The 22,961-nt window shown below is 37.0% G+C and overlaps 1 protein-coding gene across 1 annotated transcript in view; it reads right to left on the reverse strand.

Annotated features, from left to right (window-relative positions):
• Window positions 1-512: 512 nt before the first annotated feature.
• uts2r (urotensin 2 receptor) overlaps window positions 513-22,961 on the reverse strand; it is a 33,623-nt gene continuing 11,174 nt past the window's right edge. The window contains exon 3 of the mRNA XM_081391994.1: window positions 513-2,652. The gene's annotated coding sequence lies outside the window, so the exon portion shown is untranslated. The remainder of the gene's footprint in view (window positions 2,653-22,961) is intronic.

Here is a 22,961-nt window from a genome sequence, read left to right on the forward strand (position 1 = left end):
CAAACAGTGACAAATAAGAAAAAACAGCATCACCACATCACAATGCCAAAACAAAGACACATAGAGAAAATTACTGTAGAATTATCTGTGGAGGTCTGAACCAAACAGCTTAAAAAATAACATTGTTTTTGCATTCCTGCATTGCATTTGAACTCCCTCTGGTTGTTTGTATTTGCACACTAAATGCTCTTCCAAAAACATGTCCATTTAAAAGTTTATATTAGAAATAAATTAACTTGCTATACAAAGTTGAAAAAGCTTACTGTTTTAGTCATTTGGAACCAACTTTCTCCCCTGAGGTACAAAATTCAGCCATGGAACTATGAATTTTCATACTCCGTGGAAGGCTTCTCCCTCTGTTTTACACACTGATTTTTGTTTTGTTTTCATTTTGCAATAGGTGCAAATTTTATATATAGTTTATATATAGTTTATATATATATATATATATATATATATATATATATTTCACATAATACATATTTTTGTACTTCACCTGATCTGTGATTGCCATTAGCTTTTTTTGTAAACAAAGATGTAGGCAAAAAATTAAATAATATAGCTATAATATTTACAAGTAATCTGCACATATAAATTTAACATAAAATACAACACGGACATTAAGTATATGGTAACGCTTTACAATAATTTGGGGACATTAGTGCATTAGGTATCATGAAATAACAATGAACAATATGTTTTACAACATTTGTTAATAGGTGAATGTAAATTTTTATGTATAATACCACATTTTAACATTTTAATTTCAACATAATGACAATGCTGTATATCACTCTGCTCATCCTGTAACTTGTCTCTCAGTTATCAGTTGTAGTGAAAATGTCCAACAAGTAGTGTTGTCAAAATATCAATATGTCAATCAGGGATGTCAATTTACATAAATTCCCATAATCAATTGTTGTTTAAATTAATGATCAATTAATCGTTAACCATAGCCTCTTAAATCCGTAGCAGGGGGCGCTACTAAGTTATCACGTTACCTAACACTTGCTCGACCAACACAAAATGGGTGTCGTTTTAAAGCATAGATACTAGGCTTTACACCGAATATATGGAATATGCTGCAACTTAACAAGTGCTTTTAAATTTGCTGAAATATTAGAAGTGTTCTGTTTTCATAGTGTGAAAAATTAATTGCTTTTCATGAAAATGTGATCTGTAAAATCATTGTGCATACCCGACAGATTTGTGTCATATATTGTTGAAAAGTTCACAACTAGCAGAATACAACAAGCATAACGATAAGCATAAGCTTTACGATAATTCCAACTCAAATCAAAATTTCATGTCCATGTTGTGAACACACATGAATTAAAAGTGAACAATAGTACTTTTGAAATCAAATTAGCATTAACCTAGATTATTAACTGCTTTAAAATGTTTATTATTAGTTTATGATAGTTAATGCATACTTAATGCAGTTTTATAAATATTGTTAAGGAATTAAACCTTATTGTAACGTGTTACCAAGTATATGTAAACTCTCTGTACAAAAACAAAACAGGCATTCCACAGATTCAACATACCAAAGCAACATACAAACTTTGGGCAGTACTTTCCTGTTTATCTTTTGTGTAAAACAAAGTCCAACAATAAGCGCCATTGTGCATTAAGATAAATAATCTATTCCTTTGGAGTCAGGAAACTAAAGTTGCCAAGTTGGTGAGTTTCATTTTGCAATGCTTATAGCATTGTGTGTATCCTATATGTGTACAGGCCTTCCATATGGATGTGTTCTGACTTGTCAGAATGGACAGTATAAATGTCCAACTCATTAGAAGTCAAAGCCAGGCATCCTTTGCATTGTAGTTTGGAGGAACAGCTCTCAGGTCAGTCTGAGGTCAACGCAAACCCTCCAGTCTTGTCAGCCTCAAGGAAATATGATGTAGAAGACAGAATCCTCAGTGATCAGAGAGAATCCATTTGACTGGCCCGAGGAATAGAATAAAGTACTCTGAAAAAATAAAAGGGTGCGCAGAAGGGAATGGTTCCAAAACTGCATTGCCATGGCTGCAATGTAGTACCCTACAATGGAGATAATCAAATCATCAAAGGTAAATCAAATAGAATAGGTTCATGTCAAACACAGCCAAAATGATCAAATAGAGCAAGAATATTTTCATAAATATGAGAGAAATTGATTTTTGGATTTGCCTCTTTTTTGATGTGAGTCATGTTAGGAAAGATAATGATGGCTTCTATTGCAGTTGTTTGAAGGAAATTATTCTCATCATAGTCACTAGGGAGAGGTGGAGATAAAAGTTCTCACGTGTTTCTCTTGGTTAATGACCTGCTTTGAAATTTGATCCTTGATGACTAAGTTTGACAGATGATCAAAAAATAAATATGTAAAAATAACCCAGTTCACAGTGATAATAGCCCAAAGTTTGAGAAAACCGATGAACTGGGAATAAAAGTCATCCAGGATTGAAACAAATCAACAGGTGAGGTGGCGGCAACTCCAACCCCACAATGGCCTCTTAATGTTGGGATACTCCTTGTGCTGTGACTTGTGTTTCTTCTCTTGCCCACTGTGCTCTTCCTTTACTCTCTCTCTTCAGTTTGGAGGAGGGAGATACCAGCCGTCTTGGCTTCCTTTGCTCTGGTCTTGCCCCAGACAGTCATCTTCCCCTGTAACGGCAGCAGAACAACCAGTTAAACTATGTGGAGATGATTTGGCAGATAAATATGCTCTTAGTCTGTCGGTTCGTGCTAACCCAGACCGCTCTCCCATATGGTCAGGTTTTGAACAGAAGGGAGAAAGAACAAGAACAGTGTGTGACTGTGCAAACTCTTTGCTCTGTGTGGAATTGATTAAGCAGTGCATAGGGGCCAAGACTCCTGCTTTATCTAGCTTACATTTTCCTACCTATTATGGTAGTGCTCGATTACTAGAATGCACTGCCTAGGGTGTGATCCATAAAAATGGTGGTTTATAGATTCTGGCCTCTAATACAGGTAAAAACAGGTATCATTTGCTTCACTTTAAACTTGCTTCAGTATTATAGAGGTCTGGCTCTGCAATGGCATTTCCCAATCTGCAAACTGTTTGAGAACAATGGCATTGCAAACAACAAGATTTACTTGACATCTGAATTACATAGGGCGATAAATGCCTCTTTTTATCCAATTATCCAGAGGCATTTAGATGATGTTCGTAGTTGTCTGAGGTTTTTCTCTGTTGCTAACCTTATAATGAAAGAAAACTATGTTTCAATAAAAAAAAAAAATCAAAATAGTTCTGAAAAAGTACTGAAAAGCATAATTATGAGAGCACTCCAGTTCTTTGGTGACCATATTGACCCCTCGCATGTCATAACCTACCATATTGAGTCCAGTCCCACAGCTTTGTTTGCATATAAACCTGAGAATAATGTGGAATCAAACACCTTCGTGTCAGGATTGCGGGCCTGTCCCATTGCCCAGGAAGGTGCTGACACACAGCAGCTGGTGTATGCTGTGTCTTGTCATGACATGAGTCAAAATCTTCCATAACCCTTGAAGCTATCAGAAGGTGAGATATAGGCCTGTGCTTTAAATAACACAGTAATAATAGAAAGATCTATTCAGCTGCTTCACAGATTTGTTGACCTAGTGAACTGAGAACGGTTGCCTCTATTTGTGTAAGCACTGCTCACTCAAATACTTGACTGTGTTAAGTCTTGAAGGTCATTTCAGTAGTATAATATTTAACATTAAACTTCATTACATTCTTCCCATGAATCTACACTTGAATATTTATTTTAACACTGCATAGCAATTTATTTAATTGTTACAGTGTAGCATCTTTTGAATAAATAGAAGATTGCATCCTCATGTAGCTTATTATACAACAGTTAGTTCCGGTCCCCGAATTTTATTGGCAGAGTGAAGTTCCACTGTGTTTGCAGGTTCCTGACAGGCATTGACTCTTTCTCCATGCAGGTTACATCAATATAGACCTTAGCCAGGTTAGACGCCATATTGAATTTACAAGGCTGTGAGGGATAGATTTACAGAGATTACAATGGCAAGCACTGTACAAAGTTCATAGATCATGCAATTTTCATGTAACTTGCATATTTTAAATTCAGTGGTTTTTGTCCACTGAATTTATTTATTTTTCCCTGAAAGATGTTTTGTCAGCTGAGCAATCAGTATGTTGTCAAACAGCATTGAACGCACTGTAATTCTATACCTCATAGCCTGATTTTCATTTGTGCCAAAAATGAAATATGGTGCTCCCCTAACTAAAGTCGATACCAGTAGGTGGCTGTCTTTATGACTACGCCCTTGAATCTCATTCAACCTATTTGTTAGTTTAACAACACTGATTCAGGAATGAAACACGTTAATGGCTTTTTGGATGTGATATTGATTTATTCTGTTAACTGATTCAGTCAGAAATGAAAGTGACTTGCTTAATGAGTGAGTCATTGAATCATTTAGTTAACCAATTCATTAAAACGGGCACCCAGATTTGCACAAACACTATATTAATATTGCACTGTTTGTATATTTGTAATGTATATTTGTAATTTACATGTTTTTTTCATATAATATAATTTGCATATCATAATAAACTCTTTGAACTTTGAAAACACATCAATTTATTCAGAAAGGAAAAACAACAATTGATTATGCTTTAATAATACTACTACTACTTATGATAATTCATCACATTTTATAGCGCTTCTGGGTCCTCAAAGCGCTTTACATGGAAGGGGGGGGGGGGGGTCTTCTCAACCACCACCAATGTGCAGCATCCACCTGGATTATGTGACGGCAGGTATGTGCCAGAAAGTATTTTCCATCACAGAGCAAAACTAGACGAAAGTAAGTGGAAATACTGTGTCTAAAAAGTAATTTTCTCATTGTTAACTTCTTGTTTATTTAATTGTTGTAGTATAATTAGCAGTATAACACTCTTGCCAATGTGCTATTTCTTAAATAAAAACACCTAAATTAAGATGGCAACACAGCAGAAACATCATAAATCATAACTTACAAGTGAAGTAAATGATTCTAACCCTAAATCAGAGGAGCATGTTGCTATATGTGCAACTGTCAGTGGCCATTTAGGCTATTACTTTGGGCAATAAAAGAATCACGAAGGTTCTCATCCGAGGAATTATCACAGTGGGATTTCAGCAAGGTGACATCTGCCGGACAGACCAGCTGAGCGCAGCCCTACCGATCACAGATTAGCAGACAGATTGTTTACACTGCAATCAGTCTCCAACTGTTTGAATTCCATTAGCTGTGCAACAGGCTTCCCAAAAATCTCTGAGATCCTACCAACCAAAATCATGTAATGTCCAAAAATTTCCCTCCTAAATGTTTTCCTCTTAACACCTACGATAAATTCCATATCTGCCACTAACCATTTTTTGTATATTCATTCAGCAGACACATTCTCCATTAGTTCTTGTTTAGATTTTTAAAAATAGACTTCTCTCCTGATGTGCAATAAGCAAATTGTCTCCAGAAAAGGCAAGAACAGGAAGACATCATTAGACAGCGGTCATTAGAAATGAGCCCAAAATAAATGAAGCTTGTGCTCATTATAAACAGAATGACTTTGCATCAGGGCCAGAAGATCAGGGGCTGAGCAGCCAGGCAGAACAACCCACAATCTCCTTACTGTGATTACTAGGAAATAGAGAAGAAATGTCATCTCTGGGTGAAAGAAAGAGGGGGAAATCCAATAAATTAGATTTAGTCAGGCACCTACAGCAGCATTCTATGAGTGATGCCCTGAATTCTGAGTATATTCTGGTCGACCAAAATTGATTCCCTTTAGGGCGGTTGTAATTTTGTACGGCCCTTTCACGCTACTTTAAGTCAGTCCAATCACTAGTGAAAATACAATACAAAAAGAAAATGTGGAAAAAAGCTTTTGACAATCTCCATTTCCAGGAGCACTGACGCACCAGTTTGCTTCTTGGGCTTTGGTTGATACAGTGATTACTGTTTAGGAGCCTTTCCAATTGACATGAATTCTGTTGAGCTCATTCCAAGCTTTTGTTGTTTGAGTTCAAAACTGTTTGTATACTACATAAATATAAAGCTTAGTACCCTTTGTTTTCTTACTTAATATGCCTAATTATTTATTAGGCATGTTTTATCCTATGCAACTTAACATAGGCCTACATTTCCTATATGGTCAGTCCCTTCTGGCATAGTACCTTGCTTCAAAGCACAATGGAAATAAGATATCCTTTTAATGTTCTAGATCAGGGGTGCCCAATCATGCTCCTGCCGATCGACTGTCCTGCACAGTTTATCTCCAACCCTAATCAAACACACCTGCCTTTAATTTTCAAGTGATCCTGAAGACCTTAATTGGTTGCTTCAGGTGTGTTTGATTAGGGTTGGAGATGAACTGTGCAGGACAGTCGATCGGCAGGAGCAGGATTGGGCACCCCTGTTCTAGATTATAGATCCCACTCTTTAGGGGTTTGAATGCACTGCATTTGTAATTGTGTTTATAAAGAAATGAATAGTACTTTTAAAAATATGTTTAAATGTAAATTCAAATGAGATGTAGCCTCCAGTCATATCAGTAGCCTAATAAAAGCCATTTTATTTTCCATGCAAAAGGATTTAAAACTGCAAGAATGTTAAGATGAACCTTTCATTACCATTTTTTGACTTCAAAGTCATCTATTTTCAAATGAACCAGAATGCTGTGCACTTGTATATGCTATCTGTCCTACCTGTTCTTCTCTGTGCTATGTTATAGGTCACAAAATGTCTATTTCAATACCAGCCCGATAAACCTGTTTAACTGCCAGCCTGATTAATTCACCAGCAACAATGAAAAGGGTAACACTTTAGAATACTGTATCTTACTTACTGCATAACTAATAAGTAATTATTGAAGAACTAATAGGTAATTATTCATTAACTACTTCTTCACTACTGTTAACTACTAAGGAAGATGTGTTAACTAATCAGTATGTAATATATTTTTATGATTGTGTTAAGTAACAGTTAGTTAATCAATAAATAATGAATTCTGTCATAACTCTTGAAGAACTACTACTAATTATCTACTAATTAAGGTTCAAGAAAAATAACTAAGAAGTAACTACTAATGAACAGTCATACAAAACTAACCTCAGATTAGTTTTTATATTTTATATACAGTACTGTGTGTGTCTGTTTTCCTTAGCATAGAATGCCATTGAGTAAATTCATGTTTGAGGCAATGACTGAGGGAAACTGAAAATATAGGGAACTTATTAGTAATTCATAAATAATTATCAAATAATTCTGCAGGAATTACTTAGAACCTGGAACAGTATTCTAAAGTGAGAATATAGGGAACTCATTAGTAATTAATAAATAATTATCAAGGAATTAGGCTACTTATAACCTGAAACAGTATTCTAAAGTGAACATATAAGGACATTAATTGGTAATTAACAAATAATTATTAGATAATTCTTCAGGAATTACTTAAAACCTGGAACAGTATTCTAAAGTAAGAATATAGGGAACTCATTAGTAATTAATAAAGAATTATCAAATAAATATCCAGGAATTAGGCTATACTTATAACCTGAAACAGTATTCTAAAGTGAACATATAAGGAAATTAATTGGTAATTAACAAATAATTATTAGATAATTCTTCAGGAATTACTTGGAACCTGGAACAGTATTCTAAAGTGAGAATATAGGGAACTCATTAGTAATTAATACAGAATTACCACATACTTCTGACTCAAATCAAACTTACTGTAAAAAACACATTATTAACGGTATTATCTAAACCTTTGTAAAATAGATAAGTTATCATACATTATGATACATTTTGCTAATTAAATAAAAAGTTTGCTTATTTGCAGATCAATATATAGCCTAGTAAATGTCTGCACTTATCTTTCTTATTAGTGCTGAAGAATGACTAAAACTGGCTAGAAAATAAAATAAAAAACATTGATCAGTGCTTTTTACTTTTCAAGTAATTACCTTTGTACTTTTACTAAGGTAATTTTGAAAATGAATAGGCCAATAGTTTATCATTTTACTGGAGTAAGATTTTATTGGGTTATATGTACTTTTACTCAAGTACTTGATTTGTGTACTTCATCCACCACTCCACTGCTAAAATAAAACGGTTTATTGTAGTAACCACTGTGTATGACTGTTCATTAGTAGTTACTTCTTAGTTATTTTTCTTGCACATTAATTAATAGATAATTAATAATAGTTCTTCAAGAGTTATGACATAATTCATTAGTTATTGATTAACTAACTGAAACTTAACACAATCATACAATTCTATTACATACTAATTAGTTAACACATCTTCCTTAGTAGTTAACAGTAGTGACTTAAGTGTTAATAAATAATTATCTATTAGTTCCTCAATAATTCCTTATTAGTTATGCAGTAAGTAAGATACAGTATTCTAAAGTGTTATGAAAAACACTGGCTGGTTATAAAAAACTATGAAATGGTATGTTTTGGGGATAGTCTTTTTTAAGGATATTTTCGGTGGTGTTAGTCACCAAGGTTTTCTGCTTTCTCTCGCATTGCCTGCAGGATAAGCCTGTTTGATTTACCTCTCATTTATCTGCTGAGAATTTAAGGGAATTAAAATACTGTAGGAATCTGTGAAAAATATGGGGGAAAATACATAAAAAGCAGGTTGTTGTTCTGTGGTCTGATTGATGGTCTAAATTATTGGACTAGTAAATCTATTGTGCTGTTTCTGATTAAATCAAGCTGTTGGAATATAGTGTTTGGCTAGCAGAGGAAAACCATAATACAGTGCATTATGGTGCGGTCTGTGGAATGACCTGAAATGCTTTGTAAATCAGTGAGATGTGGACAGCGAGAGGCAGACTAGAAACTGAGGGCAGGGCAACCAGCCAGAGAGCACATAAGCAGCAATCGAATGTCAACAGGTGCCATGGTTCTCTCTCTCTCATTGTCCTTATCAGTTGTGCTCCATCTATCGTGTGCCGGCACAGTAATCCTGGCCAGTACACCCCTGAAGCATGCCATCTGAATAGTACAGTATTGCCAAAGCTTTCTCATCAGAGTGCTTTCATTTGCAGGTTAGCAGGGAGGAACAGTGTATAATGCAAAAGCCCATTAAGCAAGATTTCTAAATTTCCATTATTATGAGTATGTGTTACACATCCTCCTGATACAGAGATGGTGGGAGAAGTGTTTGTACCACTTCACTTTGTCATGAAGCCTGGCTTCCAGAATCACCTCCATCCCATTCTCATTTAAGTTAATCCCAGTGAGTTTCATCCCCTGTGCTTATCGGTGTACTGCAGGGCACTTCTCTTCTGTGTCTTTGGTTAAGCGCTGAACAGAATTGGATACTGTGTGAGTGATGATGTGTGTCGAGACCCCTAGTTTGCTGGGTGACACTGTGTGATTCAGTCACATTTTATTTTCCAGACACCATGAAAGAATAACGTCACAAAGGGTGCCTTTTCCCTGACAGTTTTGTGCATGCGAGATGTTTCTTATAAATGCTATATTGGATCTGTTTGGGGCACCTGGTGTCCTCTGACTAAGTGATGTTTTGGGCCCAGTGTGAAATCTCTTTTACAAGATATTTAAAAGGGAGAGAATATATATATATTTTTTGTCCATACAATGAAAGTCTACAGTATGTTGTTTGGACCCCATTTTTCAAAACATCTTAGTTCCACACAAAAAAGAAAGTCAAATGGGTATGAAATGGCACGATGAGGAGTAAATTAAGATATGATTTTAGTTTTTGAGTGAACTAACCCATAAAGTTTGCATTAGATAAAGGCAAACTTAATCTAAAATCTATAACTGTTCAAAAGCTTGAGGTTGGTAAAACAATTTTAAAAAAAATGTTTATGCTCAGCAAGGCTACATTTATTAACTGCATCAACATTGTCATATATCATTGCAATTTAAAATAACTGTTTTCTATTTCAATATTATAAAATGTAATTTATTCCTGTGATGGCAAAGCTGAATTTCTAGCAGCCATTACTCCAGTGTCACATGATCCTTCACAAATCTAATGTGCTGATTTGGCACTCAAGAACATTTTTTTTATTATTATTAATATTGAAAACAGTTGAGCTGCTTCATACATGTTTTGTGGAAACCATGATACTTTTATGATAAAAGCAGCATTTAATTCAATTATAAATCTTTAACAGAATACATACACAGATGACTTTACTGTCTCTTTTGATCTATTTAATGTGTCCTTGCTGAGTATTAATTTGGAAACAATTTTGGTTGATACAAAAAAAAAAAAAAAAAAAAACACAATTGTCTGCCAATAACAGATGCAATATGTTGTGCATTTTAGTGACAGTATAAGTTAAATTGTTATGTGATTTGAGATTTGCCATTTGAGGTAAGAAATTACAATTTTACACTTGGTTTAAAATCATATTTGAACAATGTTTCATGAATAGGAGGAGTGGTATCATCTAAATCAACTGTTTATCTTGCTTCATTTGAAAAGTAACATCCACTCATCATCACTTATTTCACCTTCATGATAAATAAAATATGTTCCAGTATGTTTTATCAATTATTTATTATATAAATTAGATGCCTTTAAGGGTATTGACTGTTTTTTTTCATGGACAAATCCTGCAAGGTCCTTTTGGATGCATCTCGTGAATGGATAATGTAAAGTTCTGGATCAGCTGTCTCTGCTGAAGTCCTGATAATGGCTAGTTCAGTGAACAGCAGCTATAGCAGCGGGTGAATGGGCAGAAGTGTGTGCACACCAGTACCACTGTGCAAGTAAACCCTGCAGTGAAGTCCCTGTAGCAGAGATCAGATGAAGATACTTTCCCCTAGTTTCTATTTCCTTAGTTATTTTTGTGGCAAGACATGGAAACACTACCTCTTTGTTCTTTAAAGGAAAAAAGAAATGCATTTCATGAATCTTGAAAAGATTTTTTTATGGGGGGTGGGGGGTGGGGTCTGTGTTTTTCAAACTCATCTATCATGTCTTGTACGGATGATGTGTGAAAGGTGTGGAAAAATGCATCAAAAGAATGAACCCGGGGCACTAATGTATGATCTTTGTTACTTATCCTTTGTGACTCATTCCCTCAATTAGCTCCATCTGTAGTGCTGTACAGTTCACACACATACAGACATGCTGACACTATACACAATCTATAAACACAAAAACATGCCCAATACACACGCTCCTCTGTGTGCAGAATTTGACAAACCAATATTGGAAGGATTTTTTTATTTTTATATATATTTTTGCTATTAAAGTGTTTGGGCATTTCTAATCAATGGAGGCTTGTTTCCGCCACGGAAAAAAACACCATTTAAAATAAATGATCTCACAATTCTGCCTTTTTTTTCTCTCAGAATTGCGAGATATAAACTCGTAATTGCGAGATATAAACTCATAATTGCGAGTTATAAAGTCAGAATTTCGAGATATAAACTCACAATTCTGACTTTTCTCACAATTGTGAGTTTATATCTCACAATTCTGACTTAATTTCTCATAATTGTGAGATATAAACTCAACTAAAGAAAAAAAAGACTCAGAATGTTTCTAAGAATTGCAAGTTAATGTCACAATTCTGACTTTTTCTCACAATAGTGACTGTATCTCACAATTCTGAGAAAAAAGTCAGAAATGTGAGATAAATAGTCGCAATTACCTTTTTATTTTTTTTATTCAGTGATGGAAACAAGCTTACTGATCTTTATGCACTATATTTTCAAAATGAAATGTAATATGCTGAGTTTAAATTATCAGAGGTATTAAGCATCAGCTCTGACATTTATCTGCAGTGTTTTCAATATGATGGACGTCATCTTTAACAGACTTAAAACAAAGAAATGTTGAAGTTTCTGAGGAAAAACTGATCACACACCATCCAGAGAGTCAGAGGTAGTTGGACGGTTAAGTATCATTGTGAGGTTGAAATGACACTGGGGACACATTGCTTTCTCAATCACAACAGGACCCTTGAACAAGGGTCTTCACCTCAGATTGCTCCAGTGAGACAGCCGTGGCAATTAGTCTGCTGTAGGTTGCCGCAGTTGAAAGGCAGGCCGCGGGTAACAGAGCACACAACGTATTCGTCAATGATAATTTACTTTTAATCCATGTCTGAGCAAAAATACCAGCTGACAGGGACAACCTTTAACTGCCCTATAACAGGGAAGTGCTGCATCTTGATGCAGGATTAGAGGTGCTTCATCAGAAATGTGCCTTTTCTGTTTGTCATAACTCTGCAACATCTTATACTCTGTTGAAAGAATTTGAGAAGTAGACTGCAGTTTTCAATCACAACAACAAAAATCGAATAAATATTTAACATTGACTATTGTAATCACTTTGCGCTACTCTTCATTTATAACTGTCAGAACGGCTAAATTTCCAACCTCATTTAAACAGAACCTCTGGGCAGAATGCGTCTAGACCCATTAACCCCATTTTAGGCTTAGATGAGCAAGCAATTGAGCCAAAAGCTGTTACCTGTGATAGTAATGGCTATGTATGTGCTTTGTGCAAATTGTTTTGGTGAGGAAGTATCTGCTAAAAAACATAAATCTCTCAGTTACCTCATAATATATGGTAGGGTCCAAAAGTCTTCTAAATGAAGTAAAACTAATAAGAAAAATGTGAGATTTTTTAAAGTTTTTCATCAATTTTTTTTATTTATTTTAAATAAATGTTGTTCTTTTGAACTGTCTGTTCATGAAAGAAATGTGTCAAGTTTTCAAGAAAAATATTAAGCAACACAACTGTTATCAACACTGATGATAGTAAAAAAGGATCATGACACTGAAGTCAGTTATTTTAAGCTGTAATAATATTTCACTGTATTACTGGTTTTTACTATATTTCTGATTAAATAAATACAGGCTTTGTGAGCTTAAGAGACTTCTTTCAAAAACATTTTAAAAATCGACCGACCCCAAAAATGTGAACAGTACAGGTTCAATTTGTTCATTGCCATAAAAGGCACAAATACACACTGGTGGAAATTTGGGGTGTTCTTTCCATCTTCCTTCCTATGTGAATTCCTTTGCAGTAAGTATTGAGAGCAGAAAATAGAGCATAAAACTTGCATCCAAATTTTTTACACCATTCTGGATCTGGAATAATATAATTATTTCTACTTAACTGCTGCATTATTAGATCTTACATCATTACGAAGGCAATGAAATACCCAAGCGAGAACCTTTCTGGGTCATACTTCACTAAAACACTCAATACTTACATAATTGTCTACCTTTCAAAAGTTGTTTCTTTCACATTCCCATTGTAGTTTATTCCACAGTCGTATGTACTTTCATTTAGTATTTGTTGCTTTAAAAAAGACAAAGTTAAAGAGCATGATTGCATGTGCTGGCATTCTGTATAAATTACCTGACTCTCATCAAGGTTGAAGGATTCGGCTGAGCTCTCAGAGTTCCGTATTTGTATTCGTTCCGGTTCTGATTCTGCCCAACAGTTGCAGTAAAACTGGAAACACTGCAGCACACTTGCTTGCACACAATTACTTACGTGCCACCCTTCAATAAGCAAGATGACGCCACATAACCGTGCAAAACAAAGACAGGGTTCAGTAACACAAGTGGATGTAATATATGACTATTTCAGAAAACAATACCCTTGGGAAAAAAGAACACATGATAAGACCAAATCGAATAATTAAATACTGTTAGTCTTTTCTCCAGGATATAGGATCGAAACACAAGTGGAAATAATTAAGATCTCCAAGCAGCTTTACAGATGTCCTTCTAATTAATCTCAGGTTGTTACACAGTCGCACACATGCTTTGGTGAAGAATAAAATGTAATTACTTTTAAATGAAACAATAATGTCATCACATGGCCATGTTCTCTGTGTCCTTTTAAACTAAATAGCCATTGCTCTGAAAACTTTTTTCATTAGTGATTTTTCCATGGCATAATGCCTCAAGTGCATGGAATGGATGGATGCTAATTGGAACACCTGATCTTAAAGACCACAGGTGATTTCTTCAGAGGTCAGGGCTTTTAATGCTCAGAGGAGATAACGGATTGGATGATAACTCCATCATAAGCGGTTTCTGGTAAACAGCTTTGAACAAATTATATGTTTGCAAGCTAACCTACATCAAACAAAATCTTAATTAGTTCAAGAGGAAAAATAAACTATTATGTGTTCAAATATTTCCAACTCAGGTTTATACTCACAACCCAAACGATTTATTCACACCACAGGTGCTCTGAATAATTACTAAGGATGCAGGAAATAAAAGGCAGTATCGAGGCATTCACAGAAAGAGCACATCTGTGATTAACATTGCAGAACCTGTAACGAAAAAGGCTGCCTTCTAGTCCAAGTAAAGTTAGATCAGAAAAATCATGTGTAACCCTTGGTGATCTGGCTATAACTGATCATGCTTTTCGTTCAACTTTTTTACAGGATCAAGTGTGAATATTCCGCATGTGAATAATGTCTCTTTTGTGCACCCCACTAAATTGTTCACAACTCAAGATGTTAAAAGTAAAACAAGTGTGTTTCCATTCAGCTGTCATTATGACAAAACCAGACATGACTTTAAAGCAGGCAACTTGTTTATTTTTTAAATTGAGCAAGCTCACATTACATTGAAACTCTTTACAAACATTCTTTTTTAATTCACTTTAAATCATCCAGTGGTTAATCCACTCTAAATTAATTTTCTGAAAGTCATTTCTGATTACAAAATAGTAATTAAGAGTGCATGTAGAAAATAATAATTCCCCTGATACTGAAGAAATAAAAACAGCATTGGACCCCACTGACTTTCATTATGTCGAAATCCATCCATACTTCATAATATCTTCTTTTATGTTCCGCAGAAGACAGAAAGTCATACAGGTTTGGAACAATGTGTTGGTGAATAAAATAAACATTTTAAGTCATTTTTAAAACTTTGTGCTAAATGCTACCCTAAACCCTTTCAGCCCTTAAAGTCTACACTAGTATGTGACATATATAGGCACATAAACTGTCACATACTAACATATAACAAAAAAAGAAAGTAATCTGAATGCACTGTCAGCATCATTGCATGCTCGGCTGAAGTGTGCATAAAGGGCGTATAGCAGTCGCAAGGGCAGCAGTCATGAGCACTCTTTTGAAACGTAAGATGACAAATGGGACAGCCTACAGTTCCTGTGATAAACATCTCAAGACAGCAAGAACATGTCAAGTGTGTTATTTGGGACACAGCCACTGTCAGGGCATGATTTTATCATCTTAAAGTTCCTCATTGAAATGCAGTTGTATCATATTACGAATAGGAACTTTAAAGCTAAAAGCGTAAGCTTAGTGATGTTATGTAATGCCACTTAGTTTGTTTCATTCAATAGAGGTGCACTGGCTGGCTGCCTTTTGCCATATAGGAATCCAGAGAAGATCTAATTAGCAAAATTCAGGCACCAGTTCAACCTTATGAACAGATTTTAATAAGCCTTGCATCAGCCAGGCCCCCACTGATACTCACACATGGTGTTTTTGTTCAGCCAGTAGCAGATCTTATAGTGTTTGTGCTTGCCTTTGTATGTTTTTAGTTTAGGGTTCACCTTCAATCATTATCTTTGTAGAATGTCTGCCAAGTTTCTTAAGCAATCTAACCTATTGCCTACATGTCTATTGCCTACACGTCTGAAGCAGTCTGCGCCATCACTTTCTTTAGGCATTTATCCAAATCATTGGGAAAGAGAAGTTCAGATATTTTCTAGACGTCCCCTGTTTCTTATAAATCATTGTTGGGTAGCATACAAATCTATTTGCAAAACAATCATTATGGAACTAATATTCACATTATTAAAATATATATAAAGTGTTTTTTAAACATTGAACACACAAGACCACCCAAAAACGAGTTAAAAAGCTGACGTTTTGTGAAAGGTAACTGCTATTATGTACAAGTTATATCAAGTTAGTGCCAAACAAAGGCATTTCCACACAATTGATTGAAAAAAAGAGATCTCCTTGGACTGCTTGTGTCTAAAGCAAGAATAATAACACATGTAGGTGATTTTTGTATGTTAATAATTTATTTGAATCTTTTTTAACATTTTTTTTTGCTATCATATATACTACAGTTCAAAAGTTTGGGGTCAGTAAGATTATATATATATATATATATATATATATATATATATATATATATATATATATATATATATATATATACTGTATAGTACTATTACAAGTGAGTTTCAGCATAGTACACTTACTATTACAAGTGAGTTTCAGCATAGTACACTTAGCTAATTAGAAACATTTTATCATGTAATATTTTTTTCATTAGAAGGTTCACTCACCTCCAAAATCCCAATTTAACCCCTGCAAGTATGTAATTGAATAAATTAGGCGTGAGCAAATTAAGCGGAGCTCTTAACCGAGACAAATGTTCGGAATATTCCACTAATAATGTTCACTGGAATACTCTGGAAACCAAATTTAGTACAGATGTAATTGTTATAGCAAGTGTTATGTGGCTTTGTGATGTATTTTGTTAAGGGGTGAGTGATTATTGGGATGCCTCAGGACTTTGACCACCGCGGAGACAGTCAGCTGTGAATTGAAGAGCATATCTCAGGGGAACATGACATAAGCCTGCAATATGATCTGAGCCAGAGGGCACGAGAACCACTTTCCTTTATAAAGCTGCTTGACACCTCTCTCTAGGTCACTTTCCCCTGCAAGGACACACTAACGAAATTCACAGGCCATAAAGAAGCTCTCTCACTAAATATTTCAGTGTGAAAACCCACGAATCAGCGGCTTTCAAATCAGTGTCTTTATTTAGAAGATTATCACAGAGCCATATGGGTGTAATGAATTAATTACTTTCCCTTCTTCTCTACCAATGTAAGGTAGAGCATAGAAAATACAGAATAATAACATTAATTCATTCATTTATTTATTTATTAATTTATGCTTGTGCAGATGTTCATAATACAGTTTTAATGGGTTGTTGACAAATGACATCGACATTTTTTAAACATCATCAAGTGTTTTGTTTGAAATTTAGAGTATAGATAGTTGACACACAACATGTCCATGAACATCCTTTTATTCCCTATGAATATTTTAGATACATATTTAAATACGTTTATGAAAGGAGTGTATATTTTAAGGGTTTTGACTAGTTTTTCACCACTTAAAATCCCTTTTTGTGTTCATTATTTCATGTCAAATAGTCCTGCAGTGCCACAAAGGTCATAAAAACTACATGCATAATAATTCTAAAATAATTGTCAAAATGCTGTTAAAATTGTTTTTATATGAAACTTAAAATCTGCAACATCCATCACAAAATTCTTATTATTATAAAAATGTAGTTTAAAATAAGTTTACATAGGGTGTAGTATGTAGGACTGTCGCTGATTAGTGACTGGGTTTATCGTTAGGGAAGAATACACATATGGGATTACCAAAGAAGAATCGCAGCATATGGGGCATCTCTCATCATAGGAAGGGCCGGCCCAAACTCAAGGCATGATTCGCTGACTGAAAAGGCCTGGAAACATACACCTTAAAGGAGGAGGGGGACAGCCTCCTCTTCAACCTCTCTTGCAGGAAGGAAAGCACAGAGCTGATCGGGCATTTCCGGGGGTCTTCCTGCCGAGAAGAGTACTACTCAGCAAACAGACTCAACTCAGCTCTGGCTTGAGTGATGGTGTCTGCCACCGTTGGTCCTCCATGTCCCATCCAGAAGCCACACTTGGAGGTTCCAGATTTCCGTCCCTGAGAAAGAAGGTCCTTCCTCAGGGGAATCCGCCACAGAGGGGCTGTCGAGAGGAGCATCAGGTCAGAGAACCAGGACCGGGTGGGACAGTAAGGTGCCGCGAGGTCAGTCGCTGTGCGCAGTTCCTACATTAACGGAACACTCCACAAGGGCTGACCAACCGGGCATGCATCTCGAGTACTGGGCCTGGTGTTGGATGCATCTGCTGCATCTGACTGCCGAAAGATGATCGGATGAAACTCAATCCAGGGTTTGCCAAGTGGGGAACTCACCTGGAAAACAAAGAAGGCATTCGTACCAAAACCATCTGCCAAAACCCAGGAGGAGGCAACAGTCCGTGTGGGGCACGGCATGCCTTGGAATTGGTACGCCAAGGCAATGGCATCCATTATCCAGTGGGACAACCTTTTACTTTTGCTGACCTTTAAAGCTGACAAAGAGCTGCTCAGAGCTTCTGAAGCTCTGCGCGCGGTCCACATTAATACACAGGGTGCAAACGGGACACAGTAATGCCTCGGAGGCATCCTCCGCTTGCAAGTTCACCATCTGGCCCCTAAAAGGAGTGGTGGAAACTTTGGGGACATATACGTGCTGGGGTCTCCAAGTGAGATCCACATAGGAAGGGCCGGCCCAAACTCAAGGCATGATTCGCTGACTGAAAAGGCCTGGCAACATACACCTTCAAGGAGGAGGGGGACAGCCTCTTCTTCAACCTCTCTTGCAGGAAGGAAAGCACAGAGCTGATCGGGCATTTCCGGGGGTCATCCTGCCGAGAAGAGTACTACTCAGCAAACAGACTCTACTCAGCTCTGGCTTGAGTGATGGTGTCTGCCACCGCTGGTCCTCCATGTCCCATCCAGAAGCCACACTTGGAGGTTCCAGATTTCCGTTCCTGAGAAAGAAGGTCCTTCCTCAGGGGAATCTGCCACAGAGGGGCTGTCGAGAGGAGCATCAGGTCAGAGAACCAGGACCGGGTGGGACAGTAAGGTGCCGCAAGGTCAGTCACTGTGCGCATTGTAACCCTCTGGTCTCCCAGTGTGTTAACCAGATTCACGGCTCTGCCTTGTGCAGTGGCAATGGGCTGGGTAACAGCAGAGGGGACTCTTGCCTTCACAAAGGAGAGTCGCGATTGCAATGCCGACAAGGTCATGCTCTCGCAGTGTAGAGCATGAACAATCCACGAACGCCATCTCATCATGTTCGAGGCTCAGACATGTAAGACAGCGATCGTGGCCATCAGATAATCACATCCAGAAACACATGGATTGAAAGGCATCTTTAAAAAGACGCTCACCACCCGTGCTTGCTCTTTTAGGAAAATCTACTCTTTTGCGGCAAAACGCTCAGGGGGGATCGCTGCACTTAATTGTGCAAATGCTCTTTTTTGAATGGCGAAACACAACTGAATGCACCCTTTCACCGAACTTTCCTCTGTTGCATGCTCTTTCCGAGAACGCTTCTTTATAGGTGACTGGAAAGAGTGATCGCTGCATGCAAACACTCAGCTCCAAAGAAAAAATCTGAATGAGTGGATGCGTGCCACCATCTTATATCCCCGCATGTATGGGGGAGTGGCTTGGTATGCAAATTCCCCTTGCCAATTGCATTGACCATTTTTCTAAAACTGATTGGGGCTCCCAAGTGAGACCCCATTTGTCAGTCGACATAACGTTGTAGTTACTGATAAAAAGGGAATTACTGATCAGTATCATTATGAGGCAGTATTAAAGTTGTGACAATTCTAAGCCAGCCTGATATCTCATGGTCCTGTAAAGTGACATCTAACAGGAAGTGAGTTAAAGTGTGAACTGTGTGTTCAGACTTCCCCCATACATGATTATCCCTTTAGATTTATCATGCAAATCACATTCGGCAATACCACAGAAAACCACAGTCCCTCTGTGCATTGAATAATCTCTATTCTACTGTGATTATCAGTTTAGAGACCATGTGGCTTAGACAGTATACAGCTGTTATTCAGTGTCAGTGTAAAAATGCATTCGTTTTTTCCATTATCCTTTCAAGGCTGAAGTACAGGCACACAAATAAATGCACAGATAAACTAGCTCCATAAACCACGATTCACCCTCAAGATCATTCATCATGAAGGTCTCCAATCTCTTGCAATTTCGACACTGGGGTCCAAAAAGATGGGAAATCTTAATATAGGCTACAATTACACAAACCACTGAGCCTGCAAAACCTTTTACTTCCAGCTGAGATAAACTAAACTGATGTTCTTCCCGAACATAACAAGCAGTCCAGAACAATTAAACAAGTGATTTGTTCTGCAACAACAGTCATTTTACAGAGGACAATGTGTTTATAAGTTAACTGCAGAGAGCACGATCGCAGCGCAATCATCATTGTCCAATCCAGCTTCTTTTTTCCCCATTGAATCTCAAAGGCCACACAAAGGCTGTTCGCACAGACTTTATTTGTCTTTCTTGGATTGTGCATCAAGACCATATATCATATCTGAGTTCCTGCTGCCTTAATGGTTCTAGCACCTGAGAGAATACCCGTTGCGGCAATGCCCTCCCTCTCCGAGCACTTAGAAAAACAAAACCACTCAGCGCGCAGCACCTGGAATCAGTGTGGAGCTATAACTCTCCTAAGAGACACCCTGCCCTATCCTGTGTTCCCTGCCCCAAGCTTGCACTGCGGCATTGTCCCAGCTCACAGTTTTCCTCTTTCCGCTCCTCCCGGACACTCCACATAACTCTAATTATTGGCTCACCCTGCTGATCCCCATAAGTTCAGCTGCAACACCTTCAAGGACTTCCTCTCCATTCAAAACAAGCCCGAAAGCTTCACCGCTCTGATCTTTGGGAAAAGAGAAACTCACAGCATGGGCCGCAGAGATAGGATTATGGTAAAATGATGAGGTGTGAGTGTGTGTATGGATGTGTTAATGTGTTACTGGAGCCATCAGCCAAATTTTCAACTTCCAGAAAGCCCTAAGAAGTTGCCAAGGGGAAATAGTAACTGTTAAGAAATAGCAAGAAGTGACTTTTGCCTCTTGAGACTGTTATATGTTTCTTTATTTGTGCTGTAAGTGGCTTTTTGGAACACCATACATAAGATATCCCTACTTCCTCACAGATAGCACAGAAATAGATGTCATGAGGAATCAACGTGTCTCGGTGACGACACCACAAAGTGTCCTAACCAGATGCAAAGCAATGAAGCTACAAGCAATAAAAGGTATGTAAATCTGAAAGTTTTGTCAGTTGCTCGTTTAGGTTTGCAGTCACGTCTCTACATGGCTGGACTGGCCATTGGGCATACCGAGCATTTTCCCGGTGGGCCGACGTGCTTTTTGGGCCGATACATTTCATACTCATACTTTTTATTATTATTTTTTATTTATTTTTTTACGGCCCATAAAATTTGTACATCGGCGGCCCATTCGTTTTGTTTTGTTTTGCTTAATTGGCGGCGCTGGGTTTGTGCCGGTGTAATGCACTGGTCAAAAAAAGTCAGTGTTAGTTTTTTTTTTCTGACAGACCAGCCCATGAAACACGTAGATCAGCGGCCCATTGGCTCTTTTCTTGATTGACACTGGGCTGGCCCAATCACAACTTTAAACGAGTGAGTGAGCGTGCAGCAGTGTCACTGTGTATCTGTCAAAATAGTCAGCGAGATGGAGAAGAAACGCAAGGAATGTGCAGAGAAGTAGCGTGAAAAAATAGAACCAGGCCCTTAAAGCAGACACTGTAAACTGTGTCAAAATATATGTTTTCTGACCTTCATCAGCTCCAGCGGCAGATGATGATAGTGAGGAGGATCAGGAGAGAGATGAGAAAGTAAGCAGAACTACTTTCAAAACACTTAGGCCATGTCATGAGTGTAGGAACCCATAACCCAGTTACAGATTAATTCCACATCTGCATAGTTGACGATTACCGCAATTCACTAGAAATTTAATAAGAGGCGTTTGTAAACCATGTTTTCCGCCAAAATAAAAGCTTGATGCAGTTTGCGTCAAAATAAAAGATCATGTGCTTCTCTTTCAAGTATAGAAATTGGTACAACACTAATTATGAAAGTTTCCTTTATTTTTTAGTGCATTTGTTTTACAAAATATGGCTATTACTGTCATTGGATTAATATTATAACTATTATTATGTAGTAGGTGTAATGTAAATAGACACTGTAACTAAAAGAGGTTTGAAATTTTCTTTGTTTAATTTGCACACTGAATATGGGTTGGAGCTTTTAATTTTGAACTCTCAAAGTGCACCAGATTGATGAATTTAACATTAAAATGCACAAAATTTTCTCACGGGGGGCATGCCTCCGAACCCCCCTAGAAGGACCTAGGTCCCACCACCATAGTTTTAACAAAAATCCTGTAAGAAACACTTGTATTGCTATGCCAATCTATGCTATGCTATGCTTGTTTCAGGATTCATCACTGTGTAGTATAGTTCAACTGTATTAATAAATGTCAAATTTTTACTTATTTCATCTGTTAACTCTCACTCATTCCTATACTCACTCATTACATGGCATTAGTGGTTTTAATGAATAGGAGTTGGTATGCATATAATTAAGGGCGTGCAAAGATGGGTGGTGTTTATGATCATATAGTGGGCCGGTCTGTGCCAAAATGCCCGGGCTGATTTTTTTGTCCCAGTCCAGCCCTGCGTCTATAGAAGTTTGGGAGAAAGGGCTTGTGGCTGAAGTTATGGGGGTGGCTAAAACTGAGAATCGCCTACGGCACCTTTAAGGTCAAACACAATCTAATTTCACATTCCATTTCTGGGAAACAGAAGTGTCAAAATAGAGCCATTTCAAAGTTTGCTAGAGTTCTCAAGTACATTAAGGTGACTTTAAAAGTAGAAAAAAAAAATAAATCAGGTAAAACAGAAGTTTTGCTTCGTCATTGTCTTGGGTGTTTTGGATTCGTTCCTTCGTTTCTTCTGCAGAACACAAAAGAAGATAAACCATTTTTGTTAACACAGACTTATATTGTATTGGAAAAACAAAACAAAAAAAAACCTGACATTTCTCAAAATATATTATTTTATGTTCCACAGAGGAAAGACAGATGAAACAGCTTGAGGGTTAGTTTTTGGTTGAACTATCGCTTTAAGGGAGTAAAAGGACATTGCAACACAGAAAGATCAGGGGGCATCAGCAGTATTGCTATGTGTTTCATAATGAACTATACAGACATGGCCATGCACTTGCAGACAAAGA

This window comes from Scardinius erythrophthalmus (assembly GCF_964197995.2).
Source record: "Scardinius erythrophthalmus genome assembly, chromosome: 18".
NCBI lineage: Eukaryota > Metazoa > Chordata > Actinopteri > Cypriniformes > Leuciscidae > Scardinius > Scardinius erythrophthalmus.